Source organism: Pleurodeles waltl, unplaced genomic scaffold, assembly GCF_031143425.1.
Source record: "Pleurodeles waltl isolate 20211129_DDA unplaced genomic scaffold, aPleWal1.hap1.20221129 scaffold_67, whole genome shotgun sequence".
Lineage (NCBI taxonomy): Eukaryota > Metazoa > Chordata > Amphibia > Caudata > Salamandridae > Pleurodeles > Pleurodeles waltl.
Window position 1 is genome coordinate 165970 of NW_027150384.1, and position 19522 is coordinate 185491.

The following is a 19522-nucleotide window of genomic DNA, read 5'->3' on the forward strand; positions in this document are numbered from 1 at the left end:
CAACGTAGGCCCCACCTACTTGACCAGTTGCTTCTCTTTCCACAACCACCAAGAGACTTCCATCTACTCAGGGCTCCTACTCACACACATCCCATACATACAGAGAACCAGATCAGGAGGATGGGTGTTCTGTTGCATCACTCCTAAAGCATGGAATGGACTCCCATTTCACACAAGAGCATTTTATTCTCTTCTTCAATTCTGCAAGAAGTTGAAGACCTGCGTTTTTAATAAACCAACCTACCTTAGACAGGGCTACACACACACACGCCTGCTCAGCGCCAGGAAACCCTTGCAGGTGATTGCGTGCCTTACAAATACCCATTACGTTACAGATGCACCCCCAGGGCTCCACCAGATGTTTCACAGCAATGGGTGTGACAGAGCATAACATGGCTGTGCCTTTATGCTTTCTTTGGTAGAAGAGAAGGACAGCATTTACCTTCATATATTGTGTGAAAAACTATACCCATGTAAATGTGATGCATTAAAAGACCACAACATTATGGTGCCTTTGTGAGTGATATTACACTTGTTAGATATAAACTGCTTTTATGAAATGTTAACCAGATGCATTTATACCTTGGTATCTTAACAAATGATATATTTTATAGTCACTCATCATTTACTGTGTTTAAGACAATTGCATTTGTAAAAACATAACTAAAATGTGCTTCCATTCCATTGTTCAAGCTGGAGTTAAGGTCTGCCAATTCCTATGTTTAATTTCAACATGAAACTTGCTTTGTTTGTGCGCTATTTTTCTTTCGTCTGCAGGTGATAGGTAAGGAAGAGAGAGTTGGGTTGCCAAGGACGAAACTTGGTAACAAGGAGCTACAAGAACGGCTCCCTTACTATATTCCTGGGCATGGATGTAATCCAAGGTGGAGCAGATGTGTTCAGAAGAGGATAAAAGTGAATTGGACATAATTCACAATGGTGTCTTGTTAGTAATTGTTTCTTTGGGTGTGATGTCAGCTACTGGAAGGCTCTGGGGTGATTAAAGTGTTGTTCAGTTAGGCAGAGATTCAGAATCTTTTTGCCCCCTTGACTAGAGTGGACTCTAAGGGAAAGATAACTCTCCTTGACTAAGTGGCAGTCGCGACTCACAGTGGTTACCAGAGGTGGGGTGGAGAGCGGGGTGTGGGGAGGCAAGGAGAATATTAACAATATTAAAAAGTTAAAAAACTAAAAACTTACCTGCTCCGTCGCACCGCTGCTCCTCCGTCAGCAGCAGGCTCCCAGCCTGCCCTGCGGCCAATCCTGACGCTGCTCAGAGAAGCGTTAGGATTGGCTGGGAGTGCCCAGCCACGGCGCTCCCAGACAGACTGGGAGCCTGTGCCTGCTCTCTCCAGCCCGGCAGCAGTGTGCCCCAGATGGCCGGCCAAACACACATGTGCACTGAGGGGAGTGCACAGTGCACTCCCCTCACTGCTCGTCACCCCCAATGCCCCACCCCTTTATAATTCTCAGTATAATGTACAGGCGACATCAGCTCCCGCGAGTTTCTGTAGTGTAGTGGTTATCACGTTCGCTGCCCCCGTGAAAGGTCGCGGGTTTGAAACTGGGCGGAAACACTTTTAACACTTCCATCTACCTTGTTCTGCATTATTATTAATATCTATGACCACCTAACTTGTTCTGCATTATTAATATATATGACGAGCGATACTTCTGTGCTACAATTTTAATTGATATCATCCATATAGTAACATATTTCAAATAAACAAGATAAGCAACGCATAGATGATGTAAACTGTGCAAAAGATATTAGCTCGCTTGTAATTAGTACGGGACTGAAAATTTTAAAATAATACAAAACTAAAGAAATGAATGTTAAATTATTAAAACTACAGCAGGTTCTACCGAGATTCGAACTCAGATCGCTGGACTCAAAGTCCAGCGTGCTAACCATTACACCAAGGAACCTTCCATTGACAAGCGAGAGGTTAGTTAGTAGTGAAATGACAGTATCCTGTAGTGTGCCGTCTCCTTGTAAAAGTCCTGATGTTTTTCAGATGTCAGGTTATTAATGGCAAGGAACACAAGCATTGGCAAAGCCAATAGGTATCGCCTATGTGATAGCTACTGGTTTTGCCAGTGATTTAGCCATGCTGCAACATGGCTGAAAGTAAAGGAAAAAAGCTGTATATGACACAGCCAGCATTGATCACTTCATAGTGCTTTTTTTTACATTCATCCATGCTGCACTGAAGCCAGAGCTGCTGTACAATGTGGCTAAAAAAACATTCACAAAACCAAAAGCTCCCACATAGGCAAGATCTATTAGCTTTACCAAGGCTTGTTTGTCATCTGGAGCCATTGTGGTACTGCCATGAAAGAGCTGCCAACAATAGCCACGCCCTGTTCAAACTGCAATTCGGGTCATCATTCACACTGCTGTCAAGAAACCAGTAATGTTTTATAAAAACACAGCTGAGTGATTTGAGCTAAAAAAAAAGTGTTTTCTCCTTAAGTGCATTTTTCAGTCCTGGGGGGGGGGGGGATTACATACATTGCAGTGTTGAACCAACGCTTCTGCATTTCTGGGATGCATATGTTACACTTGTACTGATCCTGTTTTGTGATGACATTTGTGGCACATCAACGTGCTAAATAAAAAGACATTTGCGCTGACTAACCAGGGCAAATACGTTCAAATGACGATGCCCAATTGCTGTAGCATCAGTGCAGGGTATGTAATGTAGCGCCTGGGGTCTAGCTTCTATGCCCCAACCATAATCTCCCTTCTGGTGATGCGTGTCACGAGCTACACTTTATGTGGAAGCGCGAGGGATGCCTGAAGAAGTCAAAGACACGCAGGCAGCCGTGGGACTGACACTGTGCTCGAGAGCGCCTAGCAGCAGAGTTTCTAGGTGCTTCCAGGGGTGAGATGATGGCTGTCAGGCCTTTGCTGGGAGCCAGGGGGGGACGAGGAGTTTTCACAACAGATGCTTGTCTCAAAAAGGTGGGGTGGGCTAGGGCAGAGTCAGTCATGGGCAGCCTCCAAGATGGCTCACTAGTAAAGTGCCCCCTGCTGGTACCTGAGCATGACTTACAGGTCACATTCTTAAATCCGAGCCGAGTGGGCTCAACGCTTTTCCCTCACAAGGTATATAAAGTGGCTGCTATGAATACTGGTTATTTACGGTGCTATGAAGGTGACATATGGAAATAGCAAACACTTTAGAAATCAGGTCACTTTACTTTCCTTTTGTTGCACAAGAGCACAGAACCGGATGAGCAGCTCCTCACGTGCACTGTGGCTGGCCAGGGATGGACACTTTACAGAACCAGTGCTGAGCCTCTTAAGCAGAGCTGGATCTGTTCAAGTCTGTGCAAACCCTGGGCCTGCTCACAGCCTGGCAAGCTGCAGACAATGTTGGGTGCAGCCTTAAATGTGAAATCGTTCCAAGTTGCCACTGTTTGTAGTGAGTTTAACAGACACTGTCTCTGGCTTCCTTCCTGCACGAGGCCAGGTAGGAAGCAGTATCCCTCCCCCCATCCTGTGTGTTAGAGAATGGTTTCCATTGCAGTGGGAGGCGGGGCCGTCCATGCCAGGTTTTCAAGGTGACCTCGGACGAGCTTAATATGTAACTGTTGTTCATTTCTGGCAATCATATATATATCTTGTGGATATCCTGCAAATCCGGCATGGATCCGACTCTACTGGACTTATGTTGGGCACCCTTGCACTAGAGCAAGGTTTTTTATGTAAAACTGGTAAGTGTTAATATTGTCATTGTTCACGCCTTCACCAATCACAGGGGGGGCAACATGCCTGCATCTTCACCGCACACTCCCTATCATTCTTACACTGAGCGCCAAGCTTTCCAAAGTTTAAGAATCTACACAACTTTCAGCATTCCAGCTGAGTTCATTGGCCGACATACTTGTTGTGATGGTTTTGCCATTTTATTTCCTGAGCTGTACTTTTCTCAAGAAAGTTAGTTCCCATTATTTTTAATAAACCATTGAGAATGCTGAGAAATCACTTTGTGCGTCTGCGACAAGACACATTTATTTTTTTGAATTCTAAGTAAAGGTAATCAAGATGGAAAGACAATGGCTGTATGACTGACTTCAACAGAAAGCCCTCCCCCATGCTTGCTGCTGAAATATTCAGATATTAGAAAAGCACTGAAAATGTGCATTGCTAAAGCGGCATGTGTTTTCCAGAGTACGCAAATGAAGAGGAAAAGCACGCCTTGCCAATTAAAATGGCGAGTCACCCTTTGTAGTTATTGTGCGATGAGTTTCCAAAAAGTACTCAGGTGGTAGATGAAATGATGCTGATTGTAGGTTTGTGCTGTTGGAGAATGAGATAGGCATCTGAAAATAAACAGCATGCATCCTGAAGACACAGCTTGATATGTGACCTCGGTCTTTAAATGCCGAGCACACATACACATGATCACCATGGGCCCCACTGCTGGCAGGTACATAACCTGAAGGCTGCAGTCACATGATGCTTCCGTCCCTTCGATAGCTCAGTTGGTAGAGCGGAGGACTGTAGTGGTGAAGCTGATATCCTTAGGTCGCTGGTTCAAATCCGGCTCGAAGGATTTTTTTTCGTATTTGCTCTTCATATTTCTTTTCACATTCTGAAATTAAAATACGCCATGTTTTGAAGCAACGACGCTAGAGCTTGACAATTGTTTTTGTCTCCCCCATTTTTCTCAGATGGCACCAAGAAGTGAATTTAGCCAGAGCAGAAATGGACGGAGGTGCAGCCGCTGATCCCAGTGACTGTCAGAGAGAGAAAAGGAGGAGTCTGTGCAGAGGAAGCTGTAAATCAGTGATACAAAGATACCGGCTCCTTCCTGGCACAGGCGGGGTCAACACTGACATTTATGTGGGTGCAGCGCCCCCAGCAGGGGGACAGGTAGAACAATCAGTAGGAGGTCAGGTACCAGGGAGTCATCAGTTCCTCGTTAGTATAGTGGTCAGTATCCCCGCCTGTCACGCGGGAGACCGGGGTCCCGACGGGGAGACTATGTTTATGACTTAACCATGTTTACACTTTAGAAATACATTTTGTTATTTGTTTCGTTTACAATCTCGACATTTTAGAAGTATTGCGATTTAATGTATATGAAGTGCACTGTATAATATGATCAGTGGCAGCATATAGAATTGTAATAAATACCAACACCGAGGCGCCTCTAGCAGAGCGCTGGAAGGCTTGGAAATCCAACAGAGAAAGCTTTCAACATGAAGGAATCAAGTTTTGGGAACACATTTGTACATTTTGATTTTAAGTTATGGACCACTTAGTCGACAGCGAATGTTTAATATTTACAGAAAAACAAAGTACTATGTGGTGAACAATTGGTACTGGCTGTTTTGCTTGATTATCAATTCCACGTAATCGCGTCATGGTTAATTTCAAATGTATTATAAGCTTCATCACTATTACTTTTTCTAGTTGCGCCTCTGATTTTCAACTAAAACTATATATCATCTATACAAACAATTAGAACCAAACTGTATCTTTTTTAATAACGAACGTACTTTTCTGAAATTGGAGTGAATGCAAGTTGTAGTAACGAAGAAACGTAGGCTTCCGGGTAGTGTATTGGTTATTCATGTTTTTAGGGTCGAGCCTGCGTTGCATGCGCTCGCGCATGCGTATCGCAGCGAGACGCTTTAGTGTTTAGAAAAGGGCTCGGAGCCCTGTCAACGTCACGTCAGTGTTTTTTATTGGTACGTGGGCTTGCCTAATAAAATCCGCTTGCTTTCATTAGTCGAAGGCACGCATAGGTCATGCCTTTTCCAGTGGCTCGCCCTCCTCCAGCGCAGCGACCAAGTACAGAAAACATGCGAGGCTCGCTGTTTTCCATCGGGCTCATGGACTTCTTTTTCTCTCATTCACGAGCGCGATCTCGCTTGGCAGAAGTCGAGCACTTTACATAATTAACTTCACTTTTTCGGGTTATGTACATAAATGCACTTTTGCCCGATAGGTGAAAAGTCGGGTTAGGAGTTTACAACGCGATCAGCTGTAACATGAGCAAACGCGAGACCCGTTGCATTGCAAATGCTTGTTTTAATAGTTTGTGTCTCCGTCAAGTATTCTCCATCTATTTAATGTAAATCTATTTAATGTGCAGTATCTCTTTCTTCGTGGTCTCCATGAATGCAGTGTGTCTTCCATGTCTGGTGTTTTATTCTGGCTTTTTGTATATCTTGGTCAGTCGGCGAAAGCGTAGGTTTAAGCCTGTGTGGTGATGTCTGGTCCACACTGCTGTAAAGAGAGCAGCGACCCCCGGCGAGGCTTCTTTCAGACTAAGGGGGGAGGTGATGAGAGACCTGGACACCTGTAAAGATACCTGTGAGCTCTCCAAAACAACAGAGCCCCTCCATGGGCTCTTGGCTAGGACGTTAGACTGAAGCTCTAAAGATCCCAGGTTTCCACAGTGACTTTTTGTTTGATATCCATTACCTTCAGTGCTGAGTAGTCAAACTTTAAACCCTCTCAAACTTGGTAAAATAAAACATTACTTTAACAACATCAATCTATTTCCATCCACATTCCAGCTTCTTTCTTTCTTCACCCCTCATTTCTTTCTGAGCCCCCTTCAGTCCGTCTTTATTTTCTTTATTGGAACAAGTTTCTCAAAGCCCTACTCAGTGTGAGTCTCAGAACTGAGAGAATACTATCACAGGCTGTAAGTTCACTGCTAAGAGGAAAGTTTTACTCCTTGTATGAAGGTCCGAAAGAGTGGAGTGCAACTTTCCACAAACTACTATTTAAATACAATCTCCCGGACCTTCCGTAACCTGAGTCTAGACAGAAATATTTAGAATTCTTCTCTGAAAAAGTGGCAACCCTCCTGCAGGGCTTGAAAGCAGACAATACTCATCATTAGAATCCACAGCCAGCAACACTAGAAAACTGCCACTCATGACCAAGTTAGCAGCAAGTTGGGCCACGGGGATGCTCTCTATGCTTGAAACATCAGATAACTCACTAGAAAACTACCTGGAAGTTGGCACCCAGACTCATCCTCAACCTCCCGCTCTGAATTCACATCTCACCATACCTCAGAGAGCTCCACTGTCTCCCGAAACAGAAATGAACTAATTTCAAACACCTTACATACACATTCAAGGCACAACACAACGTAGGCCCCACCTACTTGACCAGTTGCTTCTCTTTCCACAACCACCAAGAGACTTCCATCTACTCAGGGCTCCTACTCACACACATCCCATACATACAGAGAACCAGATCAGGAGGATGGGTGTTCTGTTGCATCACTCCTAAAGCATGGAATGGACTCCCATTTCACACAAGAGCATTTTATTCTCTTCTTCAATTCTGCAAGAAGTTGAAGACCTGCGTTTTTAATAAACCAACCTACCTTAGACAGGGCTACACACACACACGCCTGCTCAGCGCCAGGAAACCCTTGCAGGTGATTGCTTGCCTTACAAATACCCATTACGTTACAGATGCACCCCCAGGGCTCCACCAGATGTTTCACAGCAATGGGTGTGACAGAGCATAACATGGCTGTGCCTTTATGCTTTCTTTGGTAGAAGAGAAGGACAGCATTTACCTTCATATATTGTGTGAAAAACTATACCCATGTAAATGTGATGCATTAAAAGACCACAACATTATGGTGCCTTTGTGAGTGATATTACACTTGTTAGATATAAACTGCTTTTATGAAATGTTAACCAGATGCATTTATACCTTGGTATCTTAACAAATGATATATTTTATAGTCACTCATCATTTACTGTGTTTAAGACAATTGCATTTGTAAAAACATAACTAAAATGTGCTTCCATTCCATTGTTCAAGCTGGAGTTAAGGTCTGCCAATTCCTATGTTTAATTTCAACATGAAACTTGCTTTGTTTGTGCGCTATTTTTCTTTCGTCTGCAGGTGATAGGTAAGGAAGAGAGAGTTGGGTTGCCAAGGACGAAACTTGGTAACAAGGAGCTACAAGAACGGCTCCCTTACTATATTCCTGGGCATGGATGTAATCCAAGGTGGAGCAGATGTGTTCAGAAGAGGATAAAAGTGAATTGGACATAATTCACAATGGTGTCTTGTTAGTAATTGTTTCTTTGGGTGTGATGTCAGCTACTGGAAGGCTCTGGGGTGATTAAAGTGTTGTTCAGTTAGGCAGAGATTCAGAATCTTTTTGCCCCCTTGACTAGAGTGGACTCTAAGGGAAAGATAACTCTCCTTGACTAAGTGGCAGTCGCGACTCACAGGGGTTACCAGAGGTGGGGTGGAGAGCGGGGTGTGGGGAGGCAAGGAGAATATTAACAATATTAAAAAGTTAAAAAACTAAAAACTTACCTGCTCCGTCGCACCGCTGCTCCTCCGTCAGCAGCAGGCTCCCAGCCTGCCCTGCGGCCAATCCTGACGCTGCTCAGAGAAGCGTTAGGATTGGCTGGGAGTGCCCAGCCACGGCGCTCCCAGACAGACTGGGAGCCTGTGCCTGCTCTCTCCAGCCCGGCAGCAGTGTGCCCCAGATGGCCGGCCAAACACACATGTGCACTGAGGGGAGTGCACAGTGCACTCCCCTCACTGCTCGTCACCCCCAATGCCCCACCCCTTTATAATTCTCAGTATAATGTACATGCGACATCAGCTCCCGCGAGTTTCTGTAGTGTAGTGGTTATCACGTTCGCTGCCCCCGTGAAAGGTCGCGGGTTTGAAACTGGGCGGAAACACTTTTAACACTTCCATCTACCTTGTTCTGCATTATTATTAATATCTATGACCACCTAACTTGTTCTGCATTATTAATATATATGACGAGCGATACTTCTGTGCTACAATTTTAATTGATATCATCCATATAGTAACATATTTCAAATAAACAAGATAAGCAACGCATAGATGATGTAAACTGTGCAAAAGATATTAGCTCGCTTGTAATTAGTACGGGACTGAAAATTTTAAAATAATACAAAACTAAAGAAATGAATGTTAAATTATTAAAACTACAGCAGGTTCTACCGAGATTCAAACTCAGATCGCTGGACTCAAAGTCCAGCGTGCTAACCATTACACCATGGAACCTTCCATTGACAAGCATGAGGTGCGTTAGTAGTGAAATGACAGTATCCTGTAGTGTGCACGTCTCCTTGTAAAAGTCCTGATGTTTTTCAGATGTCAGGTTATTAATGGCAAGGAACACAAGCATTGGCAAAGCCAATAGGTATCGCCTATGTGATAGCTACTGGTTTTGCCAGTGATTTAGCCATGCTGCAACATGGCTGAAAGTAAAGGAAAAAAGCTGTATATGACACAGCCAGCATTGATCACTTCATAGTGCTTTTTTTTACATTCATCCATGCTGCACTGAAGCCAGAGCTGCTGTACAATGTGGCTAAAAAAACATTCACAAAACCAATAGATCCCACATAGGCAAGATCTATTAGCTTTACCAAGGCTTGTTTGTCATCTGGAGCCATTGTGGTACTGCCATGAAAGAGCTGCCAACAATAGCCAGGCCCTGTTCATACTGCAATTCGGGTCATCATTCACACTGCTGTCAAGAAACCAGTAATGTTTGATAAAAACACAGCTGAGTGATTTGAGCTAAAAAAAAAGTGTTTGCTCCTTAAGTGCATTTTTCAGTCCGGGGGGGGGGGATTACATACATTGCAGTGTTGAACCAACGCTTCTGCATTTCTGGGATGCATATGTTACACTTGTACTGATCCTGTTTTGTGATGACATTTGTGGCATATCAACGTGCTAAATAAAAAGACATTTGCGCTGACTAACCAGGGCAAATACGTTCAAATGACGATGCCCAATTGCTGTAGCATCAGTGCAGGGTATGTAATGTAGCGCCTGGGGTCTAGCTTCTATGCCCCAACCATAATCTCCCTTCTGGTGATGCGTGTCACGAGCTACACTTTATGTGGAAGCGCGAGGGATGCCTGAAGAAGTCAAAGACACGCAGGCAGCCGTGGGACTGACACTGTGCTCGAGAGCGCCTAGCAGCAGAGTTTCTAGGTGCTTCCAGGGGTGAGATGATGGCTGTCAGGCCTTTGCTGGGAGCCAGGGGGGGACGAGGAGTTTTCACAACAGATGCTTGTCTCAAAAAGGTGGGGTGGGCTAGGGCAGAGTCAGTCATGGGCAGCCTCCAAGATGGCTCACTAGTAAAGTGCCCCCTGCTGGTACCTGAGCATGACTTACAGGTCACATTCTTAAATCCGAGCCGAGTGGGCTCAACGCTTTTCCCTCACAAGGTATATAAAGTGGCTGCTATGAATACTGGTTATTTACGGTGCTATGAAGGTGACATATGGAAATAGCAAACACTTTAGAAATCAGGTCACTTTACTTTCCTTTTGTTGCACAAGAGCACAGAACCGGATGAGCAGCTCCTCACGTGCACTGTGGCTGGCCAGGGATGGACACTTTACAGAACCAGTGCTGAGCCTCTTAAGCAGAGCTGGATCTGTTCAAGTCTGTGCAAACCCTGGGCCTGCTCACAGCCTGGCAAGCTGCAGACAATGTTGGGTGCAGCCTTAAATGTGAAATCGTTCCAAGTTGCCACTGTTTGTAGTGAGTTTAACAGACACTGTCTCTGGCTTCCTTCCTGCACGAGGCCAGGTAGGAAGCAGTATCACTCCCCCCATCCTGTGTGTTAGAGAATGGTTTCCATTGCAGTGGGAGGCGGGGCCGTCCATGCCAGGTTTTCAAGGTGACCTCGGACGAGCTTAATATGTAACTGTTGTTCATTTCTGGCAATCATATATATATCTTGTGGATATCCTGCAAATCCGGCATGGATCCGACTCTACTGGACTTATGTTGGGCACCCTTACACTAGAGCAAGGTTTTTTATGTAAAACTGGTAAGTGTTAATATTGTCATTGTTCACGCCTTCACCAATCACAGGGGGGGGCAACATGCCTGCATCCTCACCGCACACTCCCTATCATTCTTACACTGAGCGCCAAGCTTTCCAAAGTTTAAGAATCTACACAACTTTCAGCATTCCAGCTGAGTTCATTGGCCGACATACTTGTTGTGATGGTTTTGCCATTTTATTTCCTGAGCTGTACTTTTCTCAAGAAAGTTAGTTCCCATTATTTTTAATAAACCATTGAGAATGCTGAGAAATCACTTTGTGCGTCTGCGACAAGACACATTTATTTTTTTGAATTCTAAGTAAAGGTAATCAAGATGGAAAGACAATGGCTGTATGACTGACTTCAACAGAAAGCCCTCCCCCATGCTTGCTGCTGAAATATTCAGATATTAGAAAAGCACTGAAAATGTGCATTGCTAAAGCGGCATGTGTTTTCCAGAGTACGCAAATGAAGAGGAAAAGCACGCCTTGCCAATTAAAATGGCGAGTCACCCTTTGTAGTTATTGTGCGATGAGTTTCCAAAAAGTACTCAGGTGGTAGATGAAATGATGCTGATTGTAGGTTTGTGCTGTTGGAGAATGAGATAGGCATCTGAAAATAACCAGCATGCATCCTGAAGACACAGCTTGATATGTGACCTCGGTCTTTAAATGCCCAGCACACATACACATGATCACCATGGGCCCCACTGCTGGCAGGTACATATCCCGAAGGCTGCAGTCACATGATGCTTCCATCCCTTCGATAGCTCAGTTGGTAGAGCGGAGGACTGTAGTGGTGAAGCTGATATCCTTAGGTCGCTGGTTCAAATCCGGCTCGAAGGATTTTTTTTCGTATTTGCTCTTCATATTTCTTTTCACATTCTGAAATTAAAATACGCCATGTTTTGAAGCAAGGACGCTAGAGCTTGACAATTGTTTTTGTCTCCCCCATTTTTCTCAGATGGCACCAAGAAGTGAATTTAGCCAGAGCAGAAATGGACGGAGGTGCAGCCGCTGATCCCAGTGACCGTCAGAGAGAGAAAAGGAGGAGTCTGTGCAGAGGAAGCTGTAAATCAGTGATACAAAGAGAGCGGCTCTTTCCTTGCACAGATGGGGTCAACACTGACATTTCTGTGGGTGCAGCGCCCCCAGCAGGGGGACAGGTAGAACAATCAGTAGGAGGTCAGGTACCATGGAGTCATCAGTTCCTCGTTAGTATAGTGGTCAGTATCCCCGCCTGTCACGCGGGAGACCGGGGTTCAATTCCCCGACGGGGAGACTATGTTTATGACTTAACCATGTTTACACTTTAGAAATACATTTTGTTATTTGTTTCGTTTACAATCTCGACATTTTAGAAGTATTGCGATTTAATGTATATGAAGTGCACTGTATAATATGATCAGTGGCAGCATATAGAATTGTAATAAATACCAACACCGAGGCGCCTCTAGCAGAGCGCTGGAAGGCTTGGAAATCCAACAGAGAAAGCTTTCAACATGAAGGAATCAAGTTTTGGGAACACATTTGTACATTTTGATTTTAAGTTATGGACCACTTAGTCGACAGCGAATGTTTAATATTTACAGAAAAACAAAGTACTATGTGGTGAACAATTGGTACTGGCTGTTTTGCTTGATTATCAATTCCACGTAATCGCGTCATGGTTAATTTCAAATGTATTATAAGCTTCATCACTATTACTTTTTCTAGTTGCGCCTCTGATTTTCAACTAAAACTATATATCATCTATACAAACAATTAGAACCAAACTGTATCTTTTTTAATAACGAACGTACTTTTCTGAAATTGGAGTGAATGCAAGTTGTAGTAACGAAGAAACGTAGGCTTCCGGGTAGTGTATTGGTTATTCATGTTTTTAGGGTCGAGCCTGCGTTGCATGCGCTCGCGCATGCGTATCGCAGCGAGACGCTTTAGTGTTTAGAAAAGGGCTCGGAGCCCTGTCAACGTCACGTCAGTGTTTTTTATTGGTACGTGGGCTTGCCTAATAAAATCCGCTTGCTTTCATTAGTCGAAGGCACGCATAGGTCATGCCTTTTCCGGTGGCTCGCCCTCCTCCAGCGCAGCGACCAAGTACAGAAAACATGCGAGGCTCGCTGTTTTCCATCGGGCTCATGGACTTCTTTTTCTCTCATTCACGAGCGCGATCTCGCTTGGCAGAAGTCGAGCACTTTACATAATTAACTTCACTTTTTCGGGTTATGTACATAAATGCACTTTTGCCCGATAGGTGAAAAGTCGGGTTAGGAGTTTACAACGCGATCAGCTGTAACATGAGCAAACGCGAGACCCATTGCATTGCAAATGCTTGTTTTAATAGTTTGTGTCTCCGTCAAGTATTCTCCATCTATTTAATGTAAATCTATTTAATGTGCAGTATCTCTTTCTTCGTGGTCTCCATGAATGCAGTGTGTCTTCCATGTCTGGTGTTTTATTCTGGCTTTTTGTATATCTTGGTCAGTCGGCGAAAGCGTAGGTTTAAGCCTGTGTGGTGATGTCTGGTCCACACTGCTGTAAAGAGAGCAGCGACCCCCGGCGAGGCTTCTTTCAGACTAAGGGGGGAGGTGATGAGAGACCTGGACACCTGTAAAGATACCTGTGAGCTCTCCAAAACAACAGAGCCCCTCCATGGGCTCTTGGCTAGGACGTTAGACTGAAGCTCTAAAGATCCCAGGTTTCCACAGTGACTTTTTGTTTGATATCCATTACCTTCAGTGCTGAGTAGTCAAACTTTAAACCCTCTCAAACTTGGTAAAATAAAACATTACTTTAACAACATCAATCTATTTCCCTCCACATTCCAGCTTCTTTCTTTCTTCACCCCTCATTTCTTTCTGAGCCCCCTTCAGTCCGTCTTTATTTTCTTTATTGGAACAAGTTTCTCAAAGCCCTACTCAGTGTGAGTCTCAGAACTGAGAGAATACTATCACAGGCTGTAAGTTCACTACTAAGAGGAAAGTTTTACTCCTTGTATGAAGGTCCGAAAGAGTGGAGTGCAACTTTCCACAAACTACTATTTAAATACAATCTCCCGGACCTTCCGTAACCTGAGTCTAGACAGAAATATTTAGAATTCTTCTCTGAAAAAGTGGCAACCCTCCTGCAGGGCTTGAAAGCAGACAATACTCATCATTAGAATCCACAGCCAGCAACACTAGAAAACTGCCACTCATGACCAAGTTAGCATCAAGTTGGGCCACGGGGATGCTCTCTATGCTTGAAACATCAGATAACTCACTAGAAAACTACCTGGAAGTTGGCACCCAGACTCATCCTCAACCTCCCGCTCTGAATTCACATCTCACCATACCTCAGAGAGCTCCACTGTCTCCCGAAACAGAAATGAACTAATTTCAAACACCTTACATACACATTCAAGGCACAACACAACGTAGGCCCCACCTACTTGACCAGTTGCTTCTCTTTCCACAACCACCAAGAGACTTCCATCTACTCAGGGCTCCTACTCACACACATCCCATACATACAGAGAACCAGATCAGGAGGATGGGTGTTCTGTTGCATCACTCCTAAAGCATGGAATGGACTCCCATTTCACACAAGAGCATTTTATTCTCTTCTTCAATTCTGCAAGAAGTTGAAGACCTGCGTTTTTAATAAACCAACCTACCTTAGACAGGGCTACACACACACACGCCTGCTCAGCGCCAGAAAACCCTTGCAGGTGATTGCGTGCCTTACAAATACCCATTACGTTACAGATGCACCCCCAGGGCTCCACCAGATGTTTCACAGCAATGGGTGTGACAGAGCATAACATGGCTGTGCCTTTATGCTTTCTTTGGTAGAAGAGAAGGACAGCATTTACCTTCATATATTGTGTGAAAAACTATACCCATGTAAATGTGATGCATTAAAAGACCACAACATTATGGTGCCTTTGTGAGTGATATTACACTTGTTAGATATAAACTGCTTTTATGAAATGTTAACCAGATGCATTTATACCTTGGTATCTTAACAAATGATATATTTTATAGTCACTCATCATTTACTGTGTTTAAGACAATTGCATTTGTAAAAACATAACTAAAATGTGCTTCCATTCCATTGTTCAAGCTGGAGTTAAGGTCTGCCAATTCCTATGTTTAATTTCAACATGAAACTTGCTTTGTTTGTGCGCTATTTTTCTTTCGTCTGCAGGTGATAGGTAAGGAAGAGAGAGTTGGGTTGCCAAGGACGAAACTTGGTAACAAGGAGCTACAAGAACGGCTCCCTTACTATATTCCTGGGCATGGATGTAATCCAAGGTGGAGCAGATGTGTTCAGAAGAGGATAAAAGTGAATTGGACATAATTCACAATGGTGTCTTGTTAGTAATTGTTTCTTTGGGTGTGATGTCAGCTACTGGAAGGCTCTGGGGTGATTAAAGTGTTGTTCAGTTAGGCAGAGATTCAGAATCTTTTTGCCCCCTTGACTAGAGTGGACTCTAAGGGAAAGATAACTCTCCTTGACTAAGTGGCAGTCGCGACTCACAGTGGTTACCAGAGGTGGGGTGGAGAGCGGGGTGTGGGGAGGCAAGGAGAATATTAACAATATTAAAAAGTTAAAAAACTAAAAACTTACCTGCTCCGTCGCACCGCTGCTCCTCCGTCAGCAGCAGGCTCCCAGCCTGCCCTGCGGCCAATCCTGACGCTGCTCAGAGAAGCGTTAGGATTGGCTGGGAGTGCCCAGCCACGGCGCTCCCAGACAGACTGGGAGCCTGTGCCTGCTCTCTCCAGCCCGGCAGCAGTGTGCCCCAGATGGCCGGCCAAACACACATGTGCACTGAGGGGAGTGCACAGTGCACTCCCCTCACTGCTCGTCACCCCCAATGCCCCACCCCTTTATAATTCTCAGTATAATGTACAGGCGACATCAGCTCCCGCGAGTTTCTGTAGTGTAGTGGTTATCACGTTCGCTGCCCCCGTGAAAGGTCGCGGGTTTGAAACTGGGCGGAAACACTTTTAACACTTCCATCTACCTTGTTCTGCATTATTATTAATATCTATGACCACCTAACTTGTTCTGCATTATTAATATATATGACGAGCGATACTTCTGTGCTACAATTTTAATTGATATCATCCATATAGTAACATATTTCAAATAAACAAGATAAGCAACGCATAGATGATGTAAACTGTGCAAAAGATATTAGCTCGCTTGTAATTAGTACGGGACTGAAAATTTTAAAATAATACAAAACTAAAGAAATGAATGTTAAATTATTAAAACTACAGCAGGTTCTACCGAGATTCGAACTCAGATCGCTGGACTCAAAGTCCAGCGTGCTAACCATTACACCAAGGAACCTTCCATTGACAAGCGAGAGGTTAGTTAGTAGTGAAATGACAGTATCCTGTAGTGTGCCGTCTCCTTGTAAAAGTCCTGATGTTTTTCAGATGTCAGGTTATTAATGGCAAGGAACACAAGCATTGGCAAAGCCAATAGGTATCGCCTATGTGATAGCTACTGGTTTTGCCAGTGATTTAGCCATGCTGCAACATGGCTGAAAGTAAAGGAAAAAAGCTGTATATGACACAGCCAGCATTGATCACTTCATAGTGCTTTTTTTTACATTCATCCATGCTGCACTGAAGCCAGAGCTGCTGTACAATGTGGCTAAAAAAACATTCACAAAACCAAAAGCTCCCACATAGGCAAGATCTATTAGCTTTACCAAGGCTTGTTTGTCATCTGGAGCCATTGTGGTACTGCCATGAAAGAGCTGCCAACAATAGCCACGCCCTGTTCAAACTGCAATTCGGGTCATCATTCACACTGCTGTCAAGAAACCAGTAATGTTTTATAAAAACACAGCTGAGTGATTTGAGCTAAAAAAAAAGTGTTTTCTCCTTAAGTGCATTTTTCAGTCCTGGGGGGGGGGGGGATTACATACATTGCAGTGTTGAACCAACGCTTCTGCATTTCTGGGATGCATATGTTACACTTGTACTGATCCTGTTTTGTGATGACATTTGTGGCACATCAACGTGCTAAATAAAAAGACATTTGCGCTGACTAACCAGGGCAAATACGTTCAAATGACGATGCCCAATTGCTGTAGCATCAGTGCAGGGTATGTAATGTAGCGCCTGGGGTCTAGCTTCTATGCCCCAACCATAATCTCCCTTCTGGTGATGCGTGTCACGAGCTACACTTTATGTGGAAGCGCGAGGGATGCCTGAAGAAGTCAAAGACACGCAGGCAGCCGTGGGACTGACACTGTGCTCGAGAGCGCCTAGCAGCAGAGTTTCTAGGTGCTTCCAGGGGTGAGATGATGGCTGTCAGGCCTTTGCTGGGAGCCAGGGGGGGACGAGGAGTTTTCACAACAGATGCTTGTCTCAAAAAGGTGGGGTGGGCTAGGGCAGAGTCAGTCATGGGCAGCCTCCAAGATGGCTCACTAGTAAAGTGCCCCCTGCTGGTACCTGAGCATGACTTACAGGTCACATTCTTAAATCCGAGCCGAGTGGGCTCAACGCTTTTCCCTCACAAGGTATATAAAGTGGCTGCTATGAATACTGGTTATTTACGGTGCTATGAAGGTGACATATGGAAATAGCAAACACTTTAGAAATCAGGTCACTTTACTTTCCTTTTGTTGCACAAGAGCACAGAACCGGATGAGCAGCTCCTCACGTGCACTGTGGCTGGCCAGGGATGGACACTTTACAGAACCAGTGCTGAGCCTCTTAAGCAGAGCTGGATCTGTTCAAGTCTGTGCAAACCCTGGGCCTGCTCACAGCCTGGCAAGCTGCAGACAATGTTGGGTGCAGCCTTAAATGTGAAATCGTTCCAAGTTGCCACTGTTTGTAGTGAGTTTAACAGACACTGTCTCTGGCTTCCTTCCTGCACGAGGCCAGGTAGGAAGCAGTATCCCTCCCCCCATCCTGTGTGTTAGAGAATGGTTTCCATTGCAGTGGGAGGCGGGGCCGTCCATGCCAGGTTTTCAAGGTGACCTCGGACGAGCTTAATATGTAACTGTTGTTCATTTCTGGCAATCATATATATATCTTGTGGATATCCTGCAAATCCGGCATGGATCCGACTCTACTGGACTTATGTTGGGCACCCTTGCACTAGAGCAAGGTTTTTTATGTAAAACTGGTAAGTGTTAATATTGTCATTGTTCACGCCTTCACCAATCACAGGGGGGGCAACATGCCTGCATCCTCACCGCACACTCCCTATCATTCTTACACTGAGCGCCAAGCTTTCCAAAGTTTAAGAATCTACACAACTTTCAGCATTCCAGCTGAGTTCATTGGCCGACATACTTGTTGTGATGGTTTTGCCATTTTATTTCCTGAGCTGTACTTTTCTCAAGAAAGTTAGTTCCCATTATTTTTAATAAACCATTGAGAATGCTGAGAAATCACTTTGTGCGTCTGCGACAAGACACATTTATTTTTTTGAATTCTAAGTAAAGGTAATCAAGATGGAAAGACAATGGCTGTATGACTGACTTCAACAGAAAGCCCTCCCCCATGCTTGCTGCTGAAATATTCAGATATTAGAAAAGCACTGAAAATGTGCATTGCTAAAGCGGCATGTGTTTTCCAGAGTACGCAAATGAAGAGGAAAAGCACGCCTTGCCAATTAAAATGGCGAGTCACCCTTTGTAGTTATTGTGCGATGAGTTTCCAAAAAGTACTCAGGTGGTAGATGAAATGATGCTGATTGTAGGTTTGTGCTGTTGGAGAATGAGATAGGCATCTGAAAATAAACAGCATGCATCCTGAAGACACAGCTTGATATGTGACCTCGGTCTTTAAATGCCCAGCACACATACACATGATCACCATGGGCCCCACTGCTGGCAGGTACATAACCTGAAGGCTGCAGTCACATGATGCTTCCGTCCCTTCGATAGCTCAGTTGGTAGAGCAGAGGACTGTAGTGGTGAAGCTGATATCCTTAGGTCGCTGGTTCAAATCCGGCTCGAAGGATTTTTTTTCGTATTTGCTCTTCATATTTCTTTTCACATTCTGAAATTAAAATACGCCATGTTTTGAAGCAAGGACGCTAGAGCTTGACAATTGTTTTTGTCTCCCCCATTTTTCTCAGATGGCACCAAGAAGTGAATTTAGCCAGAGCAGAAATGGACGGAGGTGCAGCCGCTGATCCCAGTGACTGTCAGAGAGAGAAAAGGAGGAGTCTGTGCAGAGGAAGCTGTAAATCAGTGATACACAGAGACCGGCTCCTTCCTGGCACAGGCGGGGTCAACACTGACATTTATGTGGGTGCAGCGCCCCCAGCAGGGGGACAGGTAGAACAATCAGTAGGAGGTCAGGTACCAGGGAGTCATCAGTTCCTCGTTAGTATAGTGGTCAGTATCCCCGCCTGTCACGCGGGAGACCGGGGTCCCGACGGGGAGACTATGTTTATGACTTAACCATGTTTACACTTTAGAAATACATTTTGTTATTTGTTTCGTTTACAATCTCGACATTTTAGAAGTATTGCGATTTAATGTATATGAAGTGCACTGTATAATATGATCAGTGGCAGCATATAGAATTGTAATAAATACCAACACCGAGGCGCCTCTAGCAGAGCGCTGGAAGGCTTGGAAATCCAACAGAGAAAGCTTTCAACATGAAGGAATCAAGTTTTGGGAACACATTTGTACATTTTGATTTTAAGTTATGGAC

The 19522-nt window shown here is 44.5% G+C and overlaps 4 non-coding genes across 4 annotated transcripts; all 4 read left to right on the forward strand.

The window, feature by feature from the left end:
• Positions 1-4479: 4479 nt before the first annotated feature.
• TRNAY-GUA (transfer RNA tyrosine (anticodon GUA)) lies at positions 4480-4565 on the forward strand. The gene is given in 2 exon segments: positions 4480-4516; positions 4530-4565. It is a non-coding gene; the product is annotated as a tRNA-Tyr (tRNA).
• A 7036-nt stretch (positions 4566-11601) lies between these two features.
• On the forward strand, positions 11602-11687 carry TRNAY-GUA (transfer RNA tyrosine (anticodon GUA)). Its single transcript is given in 2 exon segments — positions 11602-11638; positions 11652-11687. It is a non-coding gene; the product is annotated as a tRNA-Tyr (tRNA).
• A 363-nt stretch (positions 11688-12050) lies between these two features.
• On the forward strand, positions 12051-12122 carry TRNAD-GUC (transfer RNA aspartic acid (anticodon GUC)). Its single transcript has one exon. It is a non-coding gene; the product is annotated as a tRNA-Asp (tRNA).
• Positions 12123-18731: 6609 nt separating this feature from the next.
• TRNAY-GUA (transfer RNA tyrosine (anticodon GUA)) lies at positions 18732-18817 on the forward strand. Its single transcript is given in 2 exon segments — positions 18732-18768; positions 18782-18817. It is a non-coding gene; the product is annotated as a tRNA-Tyr (tRNA).
• Positions 18818-19522: the final 705 nt, after the last annotated feature.